At 47.6% G+C, this 25,817-nt stretch overlaps 1 protein-coding gene across 6 annotated transcripts in view; it reads left to right on the top strand.

Moving 5' to 3' along the window:
* Tspan9 (tetraspanin 9) overlaps positions 1–25,817 on the top strand; it is a 198,105-nt gene that overhangs the window by 5,787 nt on the left and 166,501 nt on the right. For 3 of the 6 annotated variants that reach the window (XM_026407251.2, XM_026407252.2, XM_026407253.2), the window contains one exon: positions 17,865–17,944. The exons of the other annotated variants lie outside the window; for them this stretch is intronic. The gene's annotated coding sequence lies outside the window, so the exon portion shown is untranslated. The remainder of the gene's footprint in view (positions 1–17,864; positions 17,945–25,817) is intronic. 6 annotated transcript variants of the gene reach the window in all.

The raw sequence follows: 25,817 nt of genomic DNA, 5'->3' as shown, positions 1-25,817 counted from the left end.
CAGCAGGCCAGGAACGAAGCTGTGGGAGTCCAGGCCAGTCCTGTGTGTCTCCATTCCTCTTTGCGCCCTGCTGCAGGAGTGCCCCCTCTCTGCTCCTCCAGGCTCCTGGGGTCTTGCTGATGGCGTGTCTTTGTTCCCAGCCCTTGTGCATCGATGCCCCTGCTGAGCTAGCAGGCTGGAGCTACTGGCAGCCCCTGTGGATGGTGCTGATTCAGGCTCCCTGGAGGAGCTGCTTACAGATCTGGGCCTTTTTATGTTTTAATTTATGTACATTTTATCCTGTGGCTTCTCCCTGCTGGGTGATTTGTAATCTCTTACCTTCCGTGAACCCAGCAGTGTGGTTGGTGGAGAAAGAGGGGAACTGAATGGTACTGACTGGTGGCTTATTTTGCCTAAAGAGCCCCCTGACTGAGTTCCAGCAGGGATTATTTGGTGGCCCAAGAGTGGCCCTGTACTTCTTATTGTCCCACCATGCTTTGTACTTATTTATGTTTGTCATCGGTCCAGTTTTTAGACACTTTACGAATGTTCACGGTGAATTCAGTGTAATTATATGACATTGTGATTTAAATCTCATTTCACTGTCATCAGAGTCCTGTGTGGTAGCTGTCATTCTCTTGCATTTTACAGTTTTTCCTGTGTTAGGTGAGCAGGGATTCCAACCCAGTTTCTGTGCCTGGCCTTTTACAGAATTGGGTTCGTTCTCCTCAGCCCCTGGGAATCCGCTGCAGGGCCCTCCCCAGGCCTGCCTGTGCAGGAATGTGTGAGCTCTCATTTTGAGTCTTCCTCCCTCCTGGGACCTGCATGGGTGTCCACTTTCATTCGCACAGCTCTGGGATTTGGGGCACCGCCTATAGTTGGACTGAGCAGTGGAGCCTGGCACATGGGCTTAGGCCAAGAACACACAGTCTGGTGACAGTCAGGTGGCAGAGAAGGAGGGACCTGAGGACAAGAGAACGGTGGTCCTTCTGTGTGCAGCACCTCTTGCCTCATCACAGATCCTGTGGGGTCTGCTGCTGGTGGGCCCTGCCAGACAGAACTTGGTGGGGAGCCGCCCAGGAGGCCTGTGTGTCCTTGCAGAGACAGACAGCCTCTGACATCACACCGTTTCTAGCCAGATGACTGTCTTGGTTCTGCAGTCTGTGTTGAAGCTAGAGTGAAAGAGACCTGAGTAAGGACTTTGCAGACAGGAAGTTTATCCTCTCTCATGGCTTTGGTTTGGCCATTTCTTGTCATGCTGTGGGCCTCTGGAATCATGACCAGCCCTGGAGAGGGAGGCTCTCATCCTGGCTTCTGTTCCTTCCTCTCACTGGAGGTGACCTTTGCAAATTAATTGCTTTCTTCAGTCCTGTTTCCTTACCTGCAAATGGGAGGTTGGGTGATTCATGGCCAAGGACCCTTTTAGCTCTGCTGTAGGTTGTTTTGGAGGTAGAACATGCCTGGGTTTTGGCTTCCAGTTCTGGAGTATCCTGATACATCTTCCTCCAGCTAATGCCTTTTCTGCCTCTGGTCTAGAGGTAGATAGCCGACGAAAGAGGTTAATGAGTAAACCCGGTGGCCTGATTTCTGATGAAAGGGTGCACAGAGGTTGTTTACAGAGATGGCCACACCATCTCTGTAAAGATGCCTCATTGGTGCGGCTACTTTCATTTGAACTCTCTGCCTCCTGCCCCTGCCAGTGCAGTTATGAGTTGGAAGGCTCCATGGCTGGACTCCAGCCCTATAGGTTAATAACTCCAATTTTGGTTGTAGCCACAGCATCATGAAAAGAGAAAGTGCCTGGGTGTAGTTCAGAGAGACCAACAAACAACTAAAAACTCATCTGGAACCAGCCTGGGGCTCTGAGAGTGGGAGGCAGAGGAGGAGTTCTTCTGTTGACCTTGGGAGCCATTGTCACACCCCTGAGTGGTTCAGTTGACACCTTGGGACCCAATATAGATTTTGGGGAACTATTCCTTGTTTAATATTGTCTGCACTTTTGAGATTACCACACCCCTCCTGCCTTCTCTTCTCCCTCTCATCGCCTATGCGGTGGATGGCTGGAAATGGATTCTGTTTTGGACACTTGCTTGCTTTCTGAGAGTCTTGTGACTGTCTCTACTCTCAATGGTCAGCATTTGATCTTGTGATAGGAACAGGATTGTGTGGAAAACAGTCCAAGGGGTCTGAAGATTCAGGAAGCTTGGTAGGTACCTCCTAGGATTCCCCCACTTGTTGGGAAGGCTTGGCTGTCACTGTGGAAGGACTGGAGGAGCCTGAGGTCTTTGGTGCAGGATCTTGGTAAGGTTCTTAGTAACTTGTATAGCATCTTTGTGCAGATTTGGAAAATGGCCTTTCCTCAGGTTAAAAACAAAAATTAAAATAAATATATTATTGTACAATTAGAATAATGTCTACCTCTGCTTGGGACAGGCTTCTAGAACCCTGGTGGGCTGTGGCCCCAGCTGTGTGTATACTTGCATGTACATGTCCCTCAATTATAGGGTGCACATGCTGCTGTCAGCACATATAGTCTATGCTGCTTCCATTTCCAACGAGGGGAGCACGTCAGGTTCAAAGTGAAAGAGAAGGGGCTGGGGTTGTGGCTCAGTGGTAGAACGCTCACCTGTATGCGTGAGGCACTGGGTTCGATCCTCAGCACCACATAAATATAAAATAAAGATATTGTGTCCACCAATAACTAAAAAAATAAACATTAAAAAGAAAGTGAAGGAGAAGGCCTCTGGGAACCATAGACAGGCAGAGGAGTGATCTTGGGGGATATGTCCAGAACAAGGTTGAAACAGGGTGTGGGCATACCTGTGTGTGTAGGTGAGTACATGTGTGCCTGTCCTAGCGTGTGTGTGACTGGGTGTGCCCACATGGGTTTGTGTGGGTGGGAGTTCTCCTGCATTCTTCTGGAACTCAGTGGAGAGGCCCTCCTGTGCCTACTCAGTAGGTCAGTGTATACCTGTGATGTGAAGTCCCCTCAGTGGGCATGGCGCCTGGCAGCCCTGCCTAAGGCTTCTCCCCTTGTACCTGCCACAGCATAGAGACTGAGGCTTGGGGGTCTCAAGCTCCCAATAAACCCTGGAGAGGGAGGTGCCCGGGATAGAGGGAGCATATCCTGCCTCAGAGAGCCCCAGGCCCCTTCTGGGTCAAACCCCATATATAGCAGGGCTCTGAGGGGTAGGATGACTGGTGGGATTTGAATAGAGTGTGTTTCTGGGTGTGCGAGCATGCAGAGTGACATGTTTTGTTTTAGAGAAAATGAGGTAGAGGTCTGGGCTTGCAATTTTCCACTCATCTTAATCCTAGGAGATTCTAAACAGCTTTGTTTAAAAACTGAATGTGTAGATTGCAGGGACCTGAGTGAGGAAGAGCTGTTGTGTCCCCCAGGAAGGCAATTAGGTTTGAAGCCAGAGTGTGGATCTGTTTGACCATTATGTATGTATGTGTGGATGCAGCACGTGGATCCAGCGGGTGGGGAGGCGGAGTGCTTACAGCATCAGCCATGGGGTGAGTCACTCTAAATTAACAGCCATTCACACTGACTCTCTGCGCTTTGCTGCTGGAGGTGGGTGGGTGAGGGGAGGAAGGTCCAGGTTGGGGTGGGGTCCTCACCTTGTCCAGGTTGTGCAGGGGCAGAGAGGGAAGAGGGTTTGGAACTACCTGACTTGGCTCTGCCTCTGACACTGTTAGAGAAGCTGGGGATGGTGGTGGCTGGTTAGCGGGTTTCTGTAAGGAGTGGTCTGTACTGGCAGTGCAGGGAGAATAACACAGGCCACTGTTCAGTCAAGGGCAAGGGCAGTGGAATTGTTTCTGAGGATCTGTAGAGGAACTCAGGGGAGACAGATCAGAGCCCAGAGGGAGGGCTGGGATTTGGGGAGGTGAAGGAAAGGGGCTCTTTGCCTGGTTGCATTTTGAGGGGTGAAAATCTGAGGTTGGGGTTGCAGGGATGGGAGCATAAGCCCAGGTAAAGAGTGAGAGGTATGGCTGGACAGAATGTGGGGTCCTTGATCGCGGGTACCTTGAATGCTTCCTGGAGCAGCTTAGGTTCAGGAGGCTGGCAGTGGGGAGCAGGGGAATGAGGATGAAAAAGGGATGTTTTGGGAAACATGAATTTTTTTAAAAAGCATCTTTCTGTTACAAAAATAAAACTCATTTTAATATTCAAATGTTACATAAATTATAGAAAGGAAAATCTCCCATAATCCTGCCCTTCAGAGATAATCGCTGTTAATACTTTGGTTTCTATTCATTTCAGATATTTTAATGCTAAACGAGCATCTAGCCACCCACCTAGTTATGTTCTCAATGTCTGCAGATAGAATTGTATTGGACTTCTTCTTCTTCAACTTCTTTAGTCATCCTTCCACATGAGAATGACCTATTCTTTTCAGTGGCCACCTAGACTTGCTGAATGGGTTTTTAAAATCAGTAATCTATGCAGCACAACAGAGCACCCCATAATTTAGTGGATTCATATACTCTCCATTTCATTTGCCCGCTATGCTGTGGCTTTCATTTGCTCACCTTTAGTCTGGGCTCAGCTGGTCACTCCTGAGCTCATTACTGCAGTAACAGTCAGCTAGTGGCTCTGCAGGGACTGGATGGTGCAAGAGAGTCAGCGGGCCTTTTCCCCCCTTCTGGCTTTTTACTGTCAAGGACGCTAGCCTTTTAGGAGAAAACGGAATCATCTTCTTGTAAGGTCTGGACTTGAAAACCTCCCAAACACAGTATCCATCTACTGCTGGCCAAAGCAAATCTCAGGACCAGTGGAGCTCCAGGGGTGGAAGAGATAGCTCCTCTGGTGGCAGAATGGCCATGCCATATCCAAGGGTGTGTGTTCAGGGATGAGAGGGGATGGATGTGCAACCCCTCTCTTGCCCAGATGTCCGAGAACTGGAATCTTTGCAAATAGCCCCCACAGGTTTTAGGAAAACTGTAATCCCCCTTTCTTCCCAGCCTACTCCACCCCAGATAGGCCAACCATAGATATTGGCAAGGGTAGGGTACTTACTTTTTTTTGTATCAGGGATTGAACCCAGGAGTACTTAACCACTGAGTCACATCCCCAGCCCTTTTTATTTTTTATTTTGTGACAGGGTCTTGCTAAAGTTGCTGAGTTTGGCTTTGAACTTGTGATGCTCCTACCTCAGCCTCCCAAGCTGCTGGGATTACCAGCGTGCAACACCATGCCTGGCCAGGACACTCACTTTTCATGTTGGTTGGAAGTGCTGTTTGAGGTAGATTTTCTGTGTGTGTATAGGGCTAGTGCCAGCAGAGGTTTAGACTTTGTAATAGCGTCTGTGGCCCTAGGTCTCCTTGAACCATCTAAGTTGAATCTTCCTGGCCTCTGAAAGCAAAGAGCCAAGAGCTTGGCTTCTTGGTACCCCTGCTAACTTTCATGGCATTTTTGAAAAATATGAGTCTGTAAGTGACAGACCTTTCACACAGATAGCTGGCCACTGCTGGAATTCCACTCATTGATTTGCCAACAAATACTGCACCTGCTGTGCTCCAGGCTTCCCTCCCACCCCCTAGGAGCCTCACACGTAGAACAGGAGTGCCTGGGTCTGTGAGATGCACGTTACCTTTTTCTTCTCAGGAACTCATGGTGGACTTGATCTTTTGACTTCCCGCAAGGTGTTCATTTTTATAATTTTCTCTTTTCATGGTCTTCCTTGGTAGCTCTTCCCTGTCTGTGAAATGTCACCAATGGCCCGAAGGCAGGAGGAAGCAGGAAAAGAGTGAGAAATGGGGCATTAATAAATCCCTAAGTCCCAGTTTTGAGGATGCTGTCGGGGAGCTGCTGATGGAGAAGTTCTCCCTGGCTCTGGTCATTCATCAAACAGCCACCCCCACCCTGCTCACTGGACCTGATGGAAAACACTCTCCTAGCACAGGAGTGTTCTTTTGCCTGTCATCTGCCTGGTGGTTTGTGCATTCATCAAATTAGAACAAACCAAAGTGGGCTTTCACATTTGAAAACCCAAAGTGTTTTATTTTCTCCCTGCTCCCTTTCAGCATCTTTTGGAAAAGAAATGCTTTGTGGCGTTAAGCATTCTGCACCCCATGGCACAGCCTCTTGGCCATTCTCTTTCTTCACCTCCTCCTCCATGATCCCACTGTGGGAGGCCTGATGTAGCTCAGCAAGGGAGTTGGTGAAAACTGTTGAACAGGAGGGAGTGTGGCCTGGTGCCACACTCAGGAATGTCCCTGATGCATCTGGGTGACTTGGGGATGTCAGCATGGTGCTCTTACTGCAGGGTTAATGATATCTAATCAGCTTAGAGGCTTCATATTTACAGTGCTCAATGATGATGCAAACATGCGAAGCTGACTCTGCAAACCTTTGAGCAATCTGGCAAGACCAGAAACTTCAGCAGCTCCTTTTGGCCAAGCAATTGGAAAATCTGGATGGAGGTCCTCAGCCTGCTCCAAATGAGAGTTTGCTAGTTTGAGGATGATAGGTCAACTCCTCATAAGCAGAGACCCAGGAGACCCTCTTTGATTCTTAACTTCTCTGCTCTATCTCCCCATTATTTCTGGTTCTCCATGGCTATGAGGATGGGTCAAACTTCAGCATGCTGAAAGAACATAATGTTGGTTAATCAGCAAATAGTTATTGAACACTTTGATTGCTTAAAGGCTGACACAGCTTTTGGCCTAGGTGCTCTGTGCAATAAGAGAGCTTTAGCCAAATGCAGGATTGGCTAAGTCGTCAACCCTTTCTGTTTGTGGCTACTGACTGTTTTATCTAGTTCTCTTGTTTCCTTATAAGGCTTATTCCCACAGCATCTCTGGCACCCAGGAGTGGGCTCTGAAGGCAGCAAGCCATGCAGGAAGGGGTAAGATTGTTACAGATAGTGGGACATGGTGGTGCACACCTGAAATCCTAGTGACTGAGGAGGCTGAGGCAGGAGGATAGAGTTTGAGGTCAACCCAGACAACTTTGACCCTGTCTCAAAGTGAAAACCTTAAAAGGACTGGGGATGTAGTTCAGTGATGAAGGGTCCTGGGTTCAATCCCAAGTACTTGGGGAAAAATTGCTATACATACAGACAGAGCCCTCTATGTAAAATTCAAAGGAGATGCCTGCCTTGACCCACCTGGGGAGTCTTACTGCCCAGAAAAGTCACATCTTAATGGACATAAAGAATGATGGTACCCAGTTCCATTGTCCACCTTACCCACTGCTTATCCAAATAAGTCAAAGTTGTTTGACAAATTTGGAGGTCCCTTAAGGATAAGGATGGTCTTTCTTCCCCTGAGGATGCTCACTGGACTATGCCTTGGGCTCTGAGTACTGCTCTTTAAGGACATGGCAGCAGAGGCAGCATCTTTGGAATATGGGTGTGGCTTTCCCAGAGGGACCATACTGTGGTCACTGAGAGGGAAGTTAGAAATACCAGGGCTGGGTGAATTAATGGGTGCTTTGAGCCTGCTCTTGGCCCAGGCATTGCAGTTTGGAAAAGATCAGGCAGAGTGGGTCTCTTCTTCCCAGGAGCTCACATCCTGATATTCAGATGAACATGAAGCACGTGAGAAGCATTCAGAGTCTTGGGGTTGGAGGACCTGAACCATATACCTTGTCTTCCCCGTGAATACTCCTGCTGGGTGCTCACCTCTGGGATAGTAATATTGATTGTAGGACATACTTATGTCAAATTGGGAAGCCATAGAATTGTCCCCAGTTCTGGGGGACAGGCTGACAACCTGGTTTCTTAGGTTCATATGCTATCTGGTTGGGTGGGGGTGGGATTTGCCCTTCACCTGATGGCTCTTGAGTTATGAGCCCCTGATTCTGGGCAAGGGAAGAGGTGCAAGGTGACTCTAGCACGCATGGCCTTTCTCCGTTAGTGGGTAGCAGGTGCTGTTTAAACCATGTGTGCTGAGCTTTGTGCTCTGACTCTGGCTGTGGGTTAGTGCGAGGAAGAAGATCGGAAAGGCAGTCTCCAGCTCACACATGAGGGATGCTCCATCTCTGTGCACCTTCAGGGCAGTGGGGATGGAGTCAGTTGCAGAAGGTGAACAGGGAATGCTGCCTAATGCCACCCGCAACTCAACCATTAGTGTCTGTTGGAGAGGATGGACTAGGGATCTAGCAGATCCTCATTAGAAGATTGCCTGACCCAAGGAAGCCCTCGAATATTTGTGGATGAAGGTAGGAAGAAGGCAGAGAGTTTCAGATCTGGAAAGAAACTTCCTGGGCCAAATCACAGTCTGGAGCTGGCTGAAAGTCTGCTATTCGGTGCTCTTTCTTCTGGAGTCTGTTCCTCAGGAGTCTTCTCTTGAAATGCCACCACCTCGTAGGAAGGCAGTCTGTTTCCAGCCGTGGCAGCAGCCTTGCAAGGCATTTTAAAGATGGGGTTCACAGGAGGAGTGGGTCACCCCCAGACTCCTGGCTTCCTTCCTTATCTTGCCCAGTTTGCCTCTAGTTCCCAAAGCTTTTTATTCTGCAAAATTTCAATGGAGTAGCTACAGGGGTTCCTCACCTCCTTCCAGAGCTTGCCAGTTACTGCCAGGAAATGCTCATGGGCCTTCGTGGGGCAGATGGGGCAGCTTTAAAGGAACACTTCAGAAGGTACTGCTTGGCGGTATTGGTGCTTTTACTGAATGTCTTTAATATAGTCGTGATTTGCATCAGGAACTAAAGCCTCAGTGTTGCCACATTCTAAACCCAGGGGTGCTAGCCTTCTCTGTGGCCCCTGGTGTTTCTGAGACCCTGCAGCCATCTCCACCTTCCTCACTCCCCAGCATGACAAACAGAGCTGACTCCTGGGCTCAGGACTTTTGTAAACTTCACTGGCATTTTCTGATGGCACCAGAGTTTCTTTCCTTCTCCTTAAAAACCCAGGGTCCTGAGCATACTAAGCCCATGCTGTACCACTGAGCTACACTTTTATTTTTAATTGATACATAGTAATTCTACATATTTATGGAGTACAGTGGGACACTTCAATATGTCTGTCATATATATATAATGATCAGATCAGGGAAATTGACACATGTATGATGTCAGACTTTTATCATTTCTTTGTTTTAGGAATATTCAGAATCCTCTCTATTAGCTTTTTTGAAATATTCAATTAATTGTTGTCCACCCTGGTTCCCCGACTGTGCTAGAGAACATTAGGAATTAGTCCTCCTATCCAGCGGTACCCTGTGCCTGGTAACCACCTTTCCCAGGATCTGGTAATCACTGTTTTATTTTCTGTTTATTTATTAGCTTTCCCATTAGGCTAGAGATTGCCTTTCCAAGAGGGGTAGGAGTATTTCTAATGTCTTGCCTAAGTCTCTCTTGTGGTCTCTATTCCTTCTAAAGAACAGAGGCCTTGAGTATCTCTTCTCTGATGCTTTTCCTGTTTTCTCATTGCCTGGCACCTGGTGGACAGTGTGTGTGTGTGTGTGTGTGTGTGTGTGTGTGTGTGTGTGTGTGTGTGTTCTGGGGATTGAACCCAGGGCCTGGTGCATGCTAGGCGTGTGCTCCATCACTGAGCTGCACCTCCAACCTCTCAGATACTTTTTGAATGAAGGAATACTACACATAGGATCTAAAAAGAATTGTGTCCCTGAGGGCATCTCTTTCCCCAGGACGCAGTGCTTGCTTGGCTTCACCATCCATCTTCATAATCACAGGGTTTGAGATGTCTCTGGGGAGGAGGCAGGGATCTCTGTAGGTCTGGAGTTCTTTATGAAAGTGTCCTCAGCTCTGGGAGTGGAGAATTATGCCTTCTTACCCAAAGGAGGTGGAGAGGAAGTTGAGGGAAGAGGAGGCAGCTGCTTGGAAGTCTCATGCCTGAGGAAACTGAGGCTGGTTTTCTTGGGATCTCTGGGCAGGTGAGCAGAGGAACTTGGAGCCAGGTGTCCTAGTCCTGATCTGCTTTCTATCTCCTCTATCCCTCTGCCACATCCATACCTGCTCCCACCTTCCTCAGCAACCCCAAGAGTACCTCAGAGCTCTCTTTCCTGTGTGAGAGGGGACATCACAGGGCCTGTGGGCAGCTTTGTAAGAAAACATGCACCCCAAATGGCCAAATCCATGAGGACTTGAGAGAGGCACGTGTGGGGTTATTTTAGGTTTGGTGGGCCGGCTCAGATCTCTCTGGCATTCTTGGCCTCTGGCCTTTGAGAATTGACCAGAATGGAAGGATGATAAAAATCGAGACTCCAGGAATAGCCCAAGAATTTACTCATTCTTAACCTCTGGGAAGAAGTGTTGCCCAACCCAGAGCCTGTATTGGGGGAGGGGGAAGAAGGAAAGTTCAAGTTCATTTCCTCTTCCTCCCCTGCGCCTGCCTGGAGGAGGGGGTGGCAAGCACAGTGCTGTGGCTTAGGGCCAATCTGATAAGGGAAGCAGGATTTAGAGGCCAGAGGAATGTCAGCACCCCCACCCCCATCCTTGCCTCTTGAGGAGTTGCCTGGTAACAACCTTAGAGTGGAGTTAGTGGGTCCTCTCTGTATTGCTGTGCCTGTCTCTGTTTCTCTGTCCTCTGGCAGACGACTGAGTAGACACAGCTCTGGTCTCAAATCTTCAGAAAGACCTCATTTCTTCCTCCCTTCCCCAGAGTCAGGTGGACAATCACCTTTGGCTCAGTGCACATGAGAGGGACTGTATTGAACACCTACTCCATGGCAATTCCGGAGCTCATTGATGCTGGGCCTTTCCTTAAGGAGCTCCAGTGGGCCTGTAGAGACAGGTAGACACACACAGACAATGATGTTGTCCAGAGCGGCATGGAGTGCCAGAGCACTGTGGTGCTGTAACAGGTGGAGTCGGTGGAAAGAGCAGTCCATGGGAGTCAGGACCCTGACTGGCCTTGGGCAAGTCTTGTCACTTCTCTGGGCCTTAGATTTTTTTCACTGGAAAGTGAGGGGTTCTGATACCTGAGATCCTTTCTGGTTTAAGAGTTCTCATTACAGGAATTGTGGGGAGAGGAACCTTCTCAGATGGGCACAATATTTCTGTCACTTCTATTTTTATTCCACATGGGGTCCCTCCTTGGGTTGTCCTTGTGGTTGGGGGCAGAGCAGCCTGAAGACTCAGAGGTCACAGCTGGATCCACCTCTCTTCTGTTCTCTGGATCCTTCTGTTTAGGAAAACTGCAAAGTCTGACATTAGGCTCAAAAAATCATTTGCGTTTTTCCAGGACAAGCTGACCTGTTGGCTTACCACGTGAGGCCAAAGGACTGAGGCTTTCAGAGCCTCCCTGGAGCTGCCATCTGCTCCTGTCCAGGCTCATTGGTCCCCGGTTAGATCTACCTTGTCCTTGTTTCTGTAATGCCATATTATCCGTGATTCTCCCTTCCCTTTTCCCTCTCAAAGGCTCTCATTTCTCATTGTCTTGGGTGTGATCTACTTTGCTGAAATGCACCCCCCATCTTGCATTGTTTCAGCAAATGTAACAATTTGTTCAGCTATTGTTCCACCCCTCCCCCACTGGCAATGGGGTTTGAATCTGGGGCATTTAACCATTGAGCCACATCCCCAGTCCCTCCCCTCTCTCCCTGTTTTTTAAAATTTTAAATTTTGAGACAGGCTCTCACTAAATTGCTTCATGCCTTGCTGAGTTGCTGAGGCCGGCTTTGAACTTGGGATCCTCCTGCCTCTGCTTCCTGAGTTGGTGGGATTACAGGTGTGTGCCACCATGCCCAGCCAGCCACTGTTTCTTTAGGTTTTTTCCACTCCCGCTCCTCTGTCTTTTAGAATGCCAACTATATGGATATTAGACCGTTTGGTATTATCCTATGGGTTTCTGAGGCTCTGTTAATTTTCTTCAGTTTTATTTCTTTCTGAGCTTCATTTTGCATAGTTTCTGTAGTTACCTTTTTACACAGATCTTTTCTTTTGCAGTATCTAATCTGATTCAGACCCTTCCAGAATATTTTCACTTCAGATAGTGTGTCTCCCGTCTTTCATAGACCATCTGAGTCTTTCTGATGTATTTTCTGTCTCTCCTCATCATGTTTTGGTTTTCTTCTTCCTTGAGCATATGGGGAATATTTACAGCACCTGGTTTTCCATCTTTGTCTACTAGTTTCATTATCTCTGTCATTTTGGGGGTGTGTTCTACTGACGGATTTTTCTTCTGGTTATAGGCCATTTTTCTGCTTCTCTGAATGCCTGCTAATTTTTGATTGGATGCCAGACATTATGAATTTGATGTTGATGGATGTTGGGTTTTGTTATATTTCTTTAAATAGTATTTGACTTTATTCCGGTATGCATTTAAATGACTTGGGATCAGTTTCATACTTACAGTCTAGGGCTAATTTAGCCTCACTACTAAGGCAACACCCTTCTGAGGACTCTACCCCATGCCCTCTGAGATCTCTTCACTCTCATAGGGGGATGTGAGCTCTTTCAGGACTTGAGTGTGCTCCACAGATGTGTATTGCTTTTCAGTGGTTCTTCTCCTGGTCTTGTGGAGTTTCACCCCCAAGTGTGCAGATCAGTCAGGTGTTCCAGGGGACTCTTCTGCAGGTCTCTCTGAATTTTTTCTGTACAGACCCTTCTTTTCTGGCATTTTACACTAAAAATCCTAGCTGTATGAGCTCTGATTTCTGTTTCCTCCTCTTGGTGAGACCTTTGAATTCCACTTGGAGTCCTCCTCTGGACCTGCCCTCTGGAAGTAGCCTCCAAGGCAGTCAGCTGGCTTCAGTAGGACTCGCCTCTTTTATTTGCAAGGATCACAGTGCTATGGCCTGGGGTCTAATCTAAAGCAGTTTCATATCTTCTGTCCAGTTTATTAGTTGTTTAAGGTGGGTGGGAATATCCGTACCCCATTACTTCACCAAGGCTGTTGTCAGGAGCCCTGCATTGCTTTAACTTACCTGACGTGTCTCCCTTTCCTGGATTCCTCCTTCCCCACCAGGGTGGTGCCTTCAGTTAAAACTCCTAAAAGACCCCATTAGCAGCATGTTCTTTATCTCATATTTTTTTCTGATTTTGTTTTAATCTATCTAAGTTGGCTGTTTCCTTTAGCACAAAGATGGTATGGCATTTTCCCCAGTATCCCTTGTACCTATCTTATTGCTTGGCATATAGTAGGTAGCTAATACATGTTGCTGGAATAAATAAATGAGAACAAGTATAAGAAAATATAAGGTAACCATGCCATATGGTTCTAAGGAGTTTTTTCCTTTTTATTATTGTCCTCCCCCTCCTCTTCCCCTTCTTCTTCCCCCTCCTCTTCCCCCTCCTCTTTCTCCCCCTCCTGGGGCACTTAACAACAACATCCTCCTCCTCCTCCTCCTCCATCTCCTTCATCTTCTGTTCTGGGCATCATGCCTGCTAAGCAAGCACTCCACCCCTGAACTGAACCCCCAGCATTCTAAGAACAATACCATCCTAGATGTGGGGTTCAGACCTCAAGAGTTCAGACCACATCTGCAGCATTAGGATTTCATAATTCTTAATTCAATGGTAAATTTGAATTTATCTAGAGGAGGGTGAAACCACACTCATGGGAACTCGATTAAGGATTTGGGGATGCTCATTTTGTCAGGAAATTATGAAGTGCTGTGAGAGGGGCCATAATCATGGTTTTCCAGCATGTGTAGGATGGGGAGTGAATCTACGGGCGAGCGGTCTTAGGGGATCATCAGATTTGGGTGCAGGCCCAGGAAGAGCTTTCCAGTAGAGCCATCCAGCAGAGAAATGGGTTCCTTGGGAGGTAGTCAGTTTTCTGTTGCTGCTAGGATTTAAGCAGACACTCATATCTGTTGATGAAGGATGTTGTGTTTGGGATTATAAGATTAGACGTGATAGCGCATGAGGTAATCTCTTAGATACATTCTATTCAACTCTAAATCTTACTCCTGCCATTGAGACCCACGATTCATCTCCCCTTGCAATCTCCCATCCCCGACTTGTGTGTGCGCGCGCGCACACACACACACACACACACACATTCAGAGAACACACTGGCAATGTGCTTCTTACTTTTGTTTTAATGAACTACACATACCCCTCCTCCTTATATAAGCAGGTGTCTTCTCAGTGCCCTGCAGACTAGCTGCTGCCACCCCTGGCTGGTGTCCGTGCTTTTCTCTATCTTTGCAGCGGCAGCCTGACTGGCACCCCATTGATCTTGGCTGGTCCCAAAGTGCCTTGTTCCATTGTCTCCACTGCCTGGACACATAGTGCCTTTGAGAGAGGGAGGACTCTGGTTAGCTCATTGCTTTCCCACCTCCATGGCCTGGGAGCCTCCTGGTGAAGCCTTGTGACTTGCAGCCTTGCTCCAGCCACAGCAGAGCTCAGGAACATCACCTGAATGGAGCTTCTGCTCTGGACCTGCTCCTTTGCTTGTTTCTCTGGCTTGCTTCTTTCTTGGGGGCCTCAAGGACTGGAGGCTCCCAAGTGGGGTCACCCCCAGGTCTAGGATGGTGAGTCACACTCTGTGGGGAGGGGGTGGTCCAGTGAGTGGTGGTGCTCCAGAGGCTCTTCATGCACCTGCTCTTTTCCAGTTTTTAAGACGGCTGAGGGGAGCTGCAATTGGATCCCTTGCAGCCGGGAGGTGCAAGTCTGCAGCTCTGTGGCTGGAGGAGGAGCCTGGAGGTCAACCTCTGGATGGAGTGTCATGTGCCAAGGGACCTTCTCAGCGGAGCTTTGTCTTATGCTTCCCCAGAGTAGTTGCCAGCCTGTCTGTGGAAGGAACTTTTGCTGGGTGACTTTTCTATCTCAGCTGTCTGTTAGGGGGATCCCTGGCACTTGCCTACCCCACTCATTCTCTCTGCAGTTGTCTCCTGAGCTGCATTCGGGTGGGCTCTGGGGCAAGGGCTGTGCAGAAAGCAGGCCTGAGGAGAGAGAGCTGCCCAGGTAGCAGGTGCCTGGCTATACCTCCAGGGGTCTTGGGCTCTTGCCACTCTTCTTGTTGTACAACTCCTAATTCTTTCAGGTTGGCCTAGCCAGGCACCATCAGGGATGTAGAGGAACACTCTTAAACTTGGGACTTGGGAATCTGTGGTCTCTTAGCCTTGGCCACCAGACAAGTTTGACATGAGCAGAAGCTTGGTTTCTTTCTCTGCAAACTGGGAAGACGGCTTCTGGGGGGGCGGCAGAAGGGAGGGCTCCCTCAGGGGTCAGGCCTGCTGACTTCCCAGGGAAGCTGGTAGTATCCTGAAGACAGTGGACTTGGTACGTTCCTCAACAAGGGCTTCAAACTCTGTAGATGAGAGTCCTGTTCCCCAAAGAGGAGAAGGCCATGTTATTTGAGGGATGGGTCTGAATGTTTGTGGGCTCGCAAAGTCAGCGCCATTGGCAAGGGAGCAACAAGAGAAGGGGCCTGCCTGTGTTTGCTACTGCACGCCCCGTGTCTAGGAAGGCTTCTGCCAGCTGCTATTTGTTGACTGAATAAATAAGACCCAGAGAGGGAGTCCTAGCATCTGGGTGACTGGGACAGTGCCCCACTTCACCAATCCACATTTTGAATGAGAAAGGCAAGTTCAGCAGTGAAGCTGTGCGCCCAAGGCCACGTACCACTGCGGAGAGAGCCTGTCTTAGAACCCAGTGTTCCTACTTCTACTGTTCAGCTTGTTCCATCAGAAGGTGTCAAGATAGTTGGGCAAGGTGGTGCATGCTTGTAATCCAGCGACTTGGGAGGATTATAAGTTTCAGTCTAGCTTGGACAATTTAGTGAGACCCTATCTCAAAAAAAAAAAAAGGGGGCTGGGGATATGGCTTAGTGGTAGAGTACCCCTGAGTTTAACTCCTGGTACCAAAAAATTTAAAAAGAAAAAAAAAAGGTGTCAAGACAATAATAAAGACAGTGGGTATAATATTATAGCTAATATTGACCATGTGTTCTGTTTTTTTTTTTTTTTTGCAATGCTGAGGTTCGAACCTAGGGCCTCATGCTCATGCATGCTAAGCAAGTGCTCTGCCCCTGAGCTAAATCTCTAGCACTGGCCTACTTTTTTTAAGATTAATTTTTTTTTCCAGTGTTGGACATTAACCCAGGGTTTTGATCAAGCTAATGAGCAAGTGCTGTACAACTGAGCCACACCCCAGCCCTTTCCCTGCTTCTTGAAATGCATTCACTGAGAAGAGGTTTCCTGAAGTCGTTCTTCATTCCCCTCGACTGTCTTCACCAGTTCCTTAGTGTCTGCACCAGAAAACACCTGGCTTGGGGTGACTAAACAGCCGTCCCACACTATGGAGTTGGTTCCAGGACCCCCCCTGAGGACACTAAACCCTGGCACAGCGTTTGCATACGGGCTCTGCCCACCCTCCTGTGTATTTTGAATCATCCCCATATTGTTTAGGGAATAATATCAAGAAGAAAAGACTGGGGCTGGGGATGTGGCTCAGCGGTAGCGCGCTCGCCTGGCGTGCGTGCGGCCCAGGTTCGATCCTCAGCACCACATACCAACAAAGATGTTGTGTCCGCCGAGAACTAAAAAATAAATATTAAAAATTCTCTCTCTCCTCTCTCACTCTCTCTTTAAAAAAAAAAAAAAGAAGAAAAGACTGTACATGTTCAGTACAGAAGCAGGTTTATTTTCCCCCAAATTCTTGTTCATGCTTGGCTGAATCCTCAGATGTACAACCCATGGGTGTGGAGGGCTGATATTGTCACTATTTTTGTCAGTCTTCTCCATGGTAGCTATTGTCTGCATGCTGTTTGAGGTCAACTCATGTTTTATTCAGGACTTTTAACCAATTATCTTTCTGTTCTCTTCGTGGCTATCTATATGGGATCTGCTTATTCATGCTTCCTAGCAAACATTTGTTGGAACACTTACATTGTGCAGGCAGGTCCTGGGCACAGGATTCAGTAGTAGATAGGATACAGAGTGCCCATCTAGGGACCGTCCTGACTCGGCAGGATTCCCCAAGGCAGTGGATCTCCTGTGGTATCCTCTTAGCACTCTGGTTCCCAGCTGGGTACCGAAGGGGATGGTCCATTTTTCTAGGGCTTTCCACCAGGCCAAGCACCAAAGCATATTCCTAAACAACCTCTTACTATTGCTGCCTCTTGACAGTGACCTCGAGTGCTGAGGATGAGGCCTGTTTTTGTTATTGCAGGCAACTTATTAGTGGGAAAGTGGAGCTTAAGACTTGTTTCTAAAAGCAAAAAGACTTGTTTCCAATGCCAGCCTCTGCTTGGTCCACTCTAGGTGTCCTAAGACTCATTCCTTTCCACAAATGTTCAAGGGGTTCCTCTGGACCAGGCATTGTCCAGGCTCTGGGGATGCAGGTGTACAGAAAAATCCCTGCCCTCAAGAGCTTTTATTTTGGTAGAGGAGCTAGACGATAAGCAATTAAAAACTGTAGTTTATTGGATGGTGACAGATGCTATGGAGAGAAGTAAAACAGCACGGAAGTGGGGGAGGATGGGGCACTGGCAGGGATTGTGAAAGGCCTTACTCAGGGGGGGACATTGAAGGAGAGGTGGAAGAAGGAAATAGCAGAGGAAGGTGCATTCCAGGGCAGAGAGACCAGGAGATGCACAGGCCTTGAGGTAGTCGCCTGTAAGATTGTTCAAGACAGGTCCAACTTTAGTGAAGAGACCTGGGGAAGGTCACAGGACTCAGATCACATGGGGCCTTGAAAGCCAACTGAAGGGTGGTAGCTTTTATGGTGGGAAAAATTGGCGCCTTTGGAGAAATTTGAGCAAAAGAGTGACAGAGTTACCTTGTATTTCAAAAGGGTCACTGTGAGGACGGCGGGGGGGGGGGGGGGGGGGGACGGAGCCTGGCCTGGATTCCACCCGCAGCTCAGTGCTGCGGTGGCGGGTGGGGAGGGGCAGGTCACCATGCTGCTATGTAATAGTGACTGTTTGCTGCCAAGTGCTTGTTGTGTGTCCGGCATGGTGCAGAGTCTCTATGTGCTCATCTCATTTAATCCTCACAACTCTTATCTCTTTTTTAATTAGGAGGAAGCCGAGTTTCAAGAAATCAAATTTTTTTATCCAGGAACACAAGTAAAAGGTGGTGGAGCTGGCTGTCAGCGCAGGTCAGTCTGATGCCGAAGTTCATGCTCTGGACTATTGCTCATATTTTCAGGGACAGAGGGACTGATTGCTGAGAACAGCAGTGAACAAATATCTGGGTGTGATGGTCAGGCCGCCTCTGAGCCTGTTGTTTGGCTACTCTCAGGTGTTCAGCTGGTCACCCAGGAGGGAGGTGAGGGACAGGCCCCCTTCTTTAACTTGCTTATTTGGTAGAAGGAAGAGCAGATTGTTTCCAGATTAGGGGAAGCTGCTTGGGGAGTGGAGTTTGTGCCCCGTCTGTGGACAGCAGCCTCTCTGGCCTTCGAGGACCCTGTGTCTTGTGTTTGGCTCCTCAGACAAGCCTGCTACTGAGAGACCCCAGCTTCCTGCTACCGACTTGGGCTCAGTGCCCCGGCAGGCAGATGGAGACCTCTGCAGGTGAGCCCTACCCTCCCTGGGGACGGCAGCTCCCCCAGTTCTGAGGAAAGTCTGGGCTGAAATGCCCTGTATTTTATCTCCCCCCTTTCTTCCAAGTTATTCAAATCACTTTCAGAATGTCATTCCGTAATCCTTGTATTTATCACTCCCTAAGGAAGGAAGGAGGGTTTTTCTTTGTCTCTAAAAAAAAAAAAAAAAAGAAGCTACAGGTTGGGGAGGGGGAGTGGGAAAAAATAAATTAAAAAAAATGGTACAGGTGGAAAAATTGAGGTCAGAGAGTAAGGCTGAGAGTAGAGCAACCCAGGAGCGCTCTCGGGTAGAGAACCCAGGAGCACAGGCAGGTGGGGCAGAGGTAAGTGGAGTAGGAAGCTGGGCTTCTAGATTTAGGGTTGTTCCTCTTATATTAACCATGTGCTTTGGCTTCTGAGTCTGGGGAAGTGATCTTTCTTGCCTGCTCTCCTTACTCAGCGACTGTCTCAGTGTGGCCCTGGGGCCCAGGGTCTGCTCTGTGTGTACCTATACACACACACACACACTCTCTCTCTCTCTTTCTCTCCCGCCTCCCCCTTTCTCTCTCTCTCTTTCTCTGTCTCTCTCTACACACACACACACACACTTCATGCTCACTTACACCCTCATGACCTCATACTTGTTTCCGCTCTCACACACACATTTACCCATACCATACCATGCACATGTGTTCTTCACACACATCTGCTCACACGCCCTTATTGGCTTCTACCCTTACCCCACATACACACACCTGATGTGCACACTCTTGCGTAGGGCTTGCTATGTGTCTGCTTTCACTGTGGCTGTTACACATGCTTAAGTGTGTACCTAGTTCACCTGTGCATATGCCCTCCCAAGCCCACAGTGAGATGTCTAGGGTGCATATGTCAGAGCTAGGCACCAGCAGCTGGTGGTTGCCTGACTGGTCATGAGAGTTTCCAATGACACTGGAGCCCCTGCAAGTATTGGGCCCCACCCTGTGCCTCGGTTTACCCCTGTTGTGTAATAAAGAGAGAGAACTTTGAGAGACTAAGGACCCAGAGAGACACACAGGTGGTTCACTATTCTGAGCTGTTCAGACTGGGAGGTGCTGTCTGCCTGAAATGTCAAGTGTGTCTGTTCTGTGAGCAGAGAAGGGAACTAGTGGTGGGAGGAGGGAGAGTTTCAGAAGCGAGCAGGCCGCACCTCCCACAGGGCTCCCTGCCTGGCCCTGCTTCTCCAGCTGCAGCCAGTGTGTTCCCAACCAAGAATATATGCCACCGGCAAAGCCCAGCCTGTGGCTACAGAGGCTGGGCCTGGCAGAGAGGGCGTGTTGATCAGCAGGGCGGAAGGCTTCATTCTAGGAAGAAAAGGGTCCTCCTCAGCTGCTCAGGTCCCCCTGGGTTACCAGCCACAGAGGCAAAGCAAACAGGCCCTTGACTGCTTCTATTTCAGAAACCTCACCGCCATCGCCGCTGCTACTGCAGAGCACGAAATCATCCCCGGTCTGTGGAAATCCAATTAGACTTGCGCTGCTGGAGGCCCCTCCGTGGGGAGAGCAGAGGGAGGTGCGAGGGGAGGGGAGGCTCCCTCTACAAAGCTGCCTCCATAAATTTGAGTTAAGGGTGGTGCAAGGGCCAGACCATTATTCATCCACGACTGTCCTTCCTGACCTCAAGATCCAGCCAGTGAAAATCTGCATGAAACCCCCAGGTTGGCTACACAGGGTTCCAGGGGTAGGGGGCAACCTGAAGACTTAGATTCTGTTCCCAGTGTGTTTGACCTTCACCCATTCTCTGGTCCTGTGATCTTTCAGAGCCTTAAATCTCCGGCTTTTCTGGGTGGGGGTGGGGAGAGTGGGACCAGGGACAGTGAACCCTCTGTTCCAGCCCAGTGGCCATATTTCAAGTGCCCTTCTTCCAGAGCCTCCGCATCCTCTTGTTATGTCTGGCTTCCCATCTCTGTACAGGGCACTGGTTTCATGGTGGCCTGCACCTAGTTGCTGCCAGGCTGCTCTGGGGACCTTTAGGACACACCCACAGCCAGCCTTCTGCCTCAGTGTCCCCATGCTTCATACTCAGGTTGTAGTCTATTTATTGTAGATTACCTTGTTCCATAAAGGATATTAAAGTGAACCCAGGTATTCGTAATATCACCAGTGCTACTTGAGCATGGCTTCAAGCTTTCCTGGCTTCAGTTGCAGATGTTGACTGGGACTTTTGTCTGTGGTCAGCAAACCCCTGGATGATGATGGGTCCCTGAGCCTTGGCACCTATTCCTGCTGCCTGCACCCACACTGTGCTGTACCATCTTTGCTTATTCTTGAAGATTCTGTTTACACATCTCCTCCCTGCACTTAGCGTCCTTGTCATGTGAAATTCCATGGCATCTCTTGCTGGAGGCACTGAGCTGAGTAAGACCTAGTCTCTCCCCTGGAGTCTAGTGGTAGAGACAGGGAGTCATCTTGCATTTGCAGCCTGCTGTGACAGATGTGCCACAGGGGTAGAGTTCTACATAATCGGTACTCTTAATGCTTGTAAACCTCGCAAATCTGAAAAAAGAACTTGGCATTCACTTTTTATTGATATTCTGGCTTGGTAAGAGATCTAAGCCGGGGATTGGCATGTGTATGCACATGTGTGCAAAACGTTGTTTACTTTTCATGTAAAGGTTACTGTCTGGAAGTGTAATGCTATTCCCATTTCACTCCTTTCTAGGTGGCCTGGTTTTCCCTCTCTGGGTTCTCTAGCGTCCAATGTGAAAGTCTCTGTCTCTGGTATTCTGAAATGTCACACATGACATGCCTTGGTGTGGCTCAGTTTTCACCCCATGTGTTGGGTGTCCTGTGGACCTGTCTGTTCAGTCTTGGAGCACACATTATGTTTAGTTCTGGGAGATTTTATTGAATTCCTTCATTGATAATTTACGCCCTCCATTTTCTCCTCTCCTTTGGAATGTCTAGAATTTGTATATTAAATCTCCTGGATCGGCTCGATAGTTTTATGATATTTTCTATTTTCTTTCTTTTCTTTGAGTTTTTCCCCCACCTTCGTCTTCCTGCTTTCTGCTGAGGTTTTCATTCTAGTTATCCTATTTTTAATTCTAAGAGATTTTGTTGTCTGAATCTTCTTCTTTTATAGCGGCCTGTTTTGGTTTCATGGATACAATATCATCTCCTGTGTCTCTGAGGATATTAGTGGTAGCTTATTTTTGGAAGGAAGGATTCATCCTGATTGTTTCCTATAACATGTGTGTGTGTGTGTGTTTCCAGTCTTTCCTGTGACAAACTTTCTTCAGTCTAGTGATCCTAGGAAGTCTGCTAGCCTTTGAATGAAGCATGAACAAGGTGACTGAAGGAGGGTATAATGGCACACACCTGTAATCCCGACTACTCAGGAGGCAAAGGCAGGAGGATTTCAAGTTTGAGGCCAGTCTGGGCAACTTAGTGAGACCCTGTCTCTCAAAAAAAAAAAAAAAAAAAAAAAAAAAAAGGCTAGGAATGTAGCTTAGTGGTGGAATGCCCCTGGGTTTAATCCCTAGCACCACACACACAAATAAAGGTGAATTAAAGCTGTGTGTGTGTGGGTGTGTTGTGGGGTGCCCAGACAGACAGTGTGTGTGTGTGTGGGTGTGTGTGGGGGCAGACAGATAGTGTGTGTGTGTGAGTGAGAGAAAGAGAGAGACAGGGGCAGATAGACAGTGTGCGTGTGTGAGGGGTAGGGGGAGGAAGAAAGAGGACCCAGGCCTCATGTAGGGTTCTGGTTGGTGTGTTCATTTATGAACTTAGCAAGTTAGTACTGCAGATTGTTGAGATTCCCTAGAGAAGACTCTTCTAATCTAATTGGAAGGTCTAAGACAGACTCCCTGTGCCCAGAAGCTTAATGGAAGAAGTGGGCCAGGGTCTTAGCTTCCGCATGTCAACTTAACCCTGTGTCCAGTTTCCTCAGTCCACAGACCTGCTTTGTGCTGTCCATAGAAAAAGGCTACTTCCTCGTCTGATGATGGGTGGAGGAGGGACACTGGCTGAGGGAAGTGGGGACAGAGGATGAGTGATGGATGGATGGTTTTATTTAGTCCTATTTTTAAAAATTTTTTTTTTTAGTTGTAGATGGACACAATACCTTTATTTTGTTTATTTTTATGTGGTGCCAGGATTGAACCCAGTGCCTCATGCATGCTTGGCAAGTGCTCAACCATTGAGCCACAACCCCAGCCCTATTTAGTCCTATTTTTACAGCAGATTTTTAATCTGCCTCCTGTTTGCAGTGCCCCCTGATGCTAAGCCTTTGGGGGTTTCAGAGTGCTGATGGATTAGGATTCAGCTTTGTGTCACTTACCATTCATCCTTCTGCCCTCCAGTCTCCAAAATCATGTTACTGTCATCAACCCTTCTGCTTTTCTTTCTTTCTTTTTTTTTTTTTTTAAATCAAGGGTTTTTGCCTTAAAAAGTCTCTTTGCTCTCAACTTTGTGAGGTGTCGGGTGGGAGCAGAGCTCTCTCACGTGCGCTCTCCCAGAGACCAGCGTTGGCCAGAACATACTTGGGGCATTTAGTTGTCCTCACTTGTTGTTTTTAATAGACCACTGGATGGTTTTCATCAGCCTTTGTGGGCAAGGAATGAAAGCTCATTTAGCTATGTATGTGCATTACAAGGATCCCCATGCCTGGAACTGTGCAGGTTCTATCCAAGGTCCCAGTAATTGCTGGCAGAACGAGGGAACGAACAAATGAATGAATCACAAACCAATTTGGAAACAAAAATGTCAATACAAGTACACTTCAAGGAGGTTCAGACTCTGCCCTTGGATGCAGGCCGGTGGCTTATGTCACTCTGAACCTGTTAAATACGAGACTATTGGACATTGTTTCTGACTAGTGGTGGGGACACTATTAACCTTATCCTCATCCTGGCTTGTTTTCTCTGGCTATAGTACATACGTGTTATTGCTATTTTTTCTTGTTATTGTTGTTGTCGTTGCTGGGGGTCAGGTGCCTTACCACTGAGTTATACCCCCAGCCCAATTGCTTGACATTTTTATAAAGAATGAAATGAATAAAAATAAAGCATCAACACAGGCATAAGTTACTCCTTATACAGCCTTTCACAGTTCCTCTGTCACCTTACACCCTAGTTTCTTGCTCTGTAAAATGAATGGTTGGATCAGATGCTCCTCAGGCGTCTGCTATTGTCCTTGTTTGTTGGTGTTGTGATAATGTTGGCTTCTGTGGAAAAACCTGCCCCATCTCCACTTTCTTGGGCCTAGGATGACTTTCTTGCATTCTCTGCTCATCAGAATCCTTTTTTTTTGTTGTTATTAAAATGTATTTTTTTATATTTTTATTTTATTTATTCATATTTTTATGTGGGGCCGAGGATTGAACCCAGTGCCTCACCCATGCTAGGCAAGTGCTCTACCACTGAGCTACAGCCCTAGCCTCTCATTAGAATCTCTTACTCCTTTAGAACCTACTCTGAAATCCCACTCCTTCATGAACATGCTGATTGCTCTAATAGATGCTGGCCCCCTTTCTCTAGCTTCTTTGGACAACTTTATTTTGCAGCTGGATATAGAGGAAGGAGCATGGACCCTGAGGTCTGATATTGCCGAGTTGGGTTTTTAATTCTGTCATTTACTTCTTGTTTGACTTTGGATAACTTACCAAGGATCTCTTAGCTTCAGTTTCTTTATCTGTCTACAAGGAATTTGTAATAAAAGTTATTTTATAGGACTTTATGAGAATTAAATGAGATATACACTGTCATCTCTTAGCATCTGTGGGGATTGTTTCCAGAACCTCTGCAGATACTAAATCCATGGGTGCTCCAGTCCCTTATATAAGGGCCTGTGCACATACTCCTGTATACTTTAATCATCCCTAGATTTCCTAGAGTACCTGATACAATATAAATAATTGCCATACTATATTGTCGAGGGAATTATGACAAGAAAAATGTCTGCACATGCTCAGTACAGACATGATCTTTCTTTTTTTCTGACTAGTTTTGGTTCATTATTGGTTGAATCCTCAGATGCAAAACCTGTAGATGTGGAAGACCCACACAACACAAGAAGGTGATAATAACAATAATCTGTGTTCCTTACCTTTTTACCCACAAAGTAGGCACTTTCATTATATTTATTCACAGATGAGAAGTTTGAGTAGGAAGTAACTTGTTCAAGGTTGCAAACCAAGGATATTCAGCCTTTACCTTTCTTTAGGTGTTTTGTGTTTGCATTTATTCTATGAATATTTATCGAGACATGACTCTGTGTCAGGTCATGCTGAGAATACAGCAGTGAGCAAAATGAAGCTTCTACTATTAATATTATATATTAAATTTATATTTCAGTAAAAGAGTCAAGGAAAAAGGAGGCACATGTCCATCAGATGGAGGCAAGTGTGATGGGGCAGGACAGGGCATAGGGCATGCAGGAGCATGATAGAAAGAGTATGTGGTGGTAGGAGTGCGTCCCCCAGTAAATCACACCTGATGGAGGCCTCTAGAGATGGAGGGAACAGTCCTGGGGGCGTCTGGTGCGTTAGCTTTCCATCACTGTCAAAATACCCGAGATAGATCAACTTCTAAGGACAGAAGGTTGACTTTGGCTCATGATTTCAGAGGTTTCAGTCTGTGGTCTATTGGTTCCCTTGCTTTTGGGCCTGTGGTGAGGCTGCACATCATGGTGGGAACACGTGGTGGAGCAAAAGCTGCTCTACTCATGATGGCTGGAAAAGGGGGGGGATAGATAGGTAGATAGGTAGGTAGATAGATAGATATTATCTCAAGGACATGCCCCCCCCCCCCCCCCCCGTCATCAAGCTTCCTTCCACTGGGTTCCTACTTCCTGGAGGTCATTGTGTCTCCAGTAGTGCCACAGACTGAGGACCCAGCCTCTAACACGTGGGCCTTTGGAAGACACTCTGGGGAATCACATTCTAGGCCTTGGCAATGGCAAATGCACTTAGGTTTGAGTTGCAGGACCCAAGTCTAGCTGGGGTGTGAGACCATTGTGAGAACTTGGGGTTGTATTTTTAAGTTACTGTTTCCTTTTTGAAGTCCGAAGTTTGCATTTTTTTTTTTTTTTGGTACCAAGTATTGAACTCAGGGCACTTGGCTACTGAGCCACACCCCCAGCCCTATATTATATTTTATTTAGAGTCAGGGTCTCACTGAGTTGTTTAGCGCCTCTCTGTTGCTGAGGCTGACTTTGAATTCGTGATCCTCCTGCCTGAGTCTCCTGCCAAGCCTCTGGGATTATAGGCATGTGTCACTGTGCCTGGCCAAAGGTTGCATCTTTTTCTTATTTTGTGTCGTGTATGAACTGGATAAAGAAAGGGATGGACACTTTGTTGGGTGATCAATACATATTTTTCAGTTGATAAATTCTCCCACCTTCTATCTTCCCAGGTCACCTGGCATAGGGTTGTACACAACTTTCAGGTGGCTCTCAGCCCCCTGTCACAT

The sequence above is a fragment of the Urocitellus parryii genome, chromosome 5 (assembly GCF_045843805.1).
Source record: "Urocitellus parryii isolate mUroPar1 chromosome 5, mUroPar1.hap1, whole genome shotgun sequence".
Taxonomy (NCBI): Eukaryota; Metazoa; Chordata; class Mammalia; order Rodentia; family Sciuridae; genus Urocitellus; species Urocitellus parryii.
Note: the sequence above shows the minus strand (reverse complement) of the source record. Positions and strands in the feature narration are given on the sequence as shown.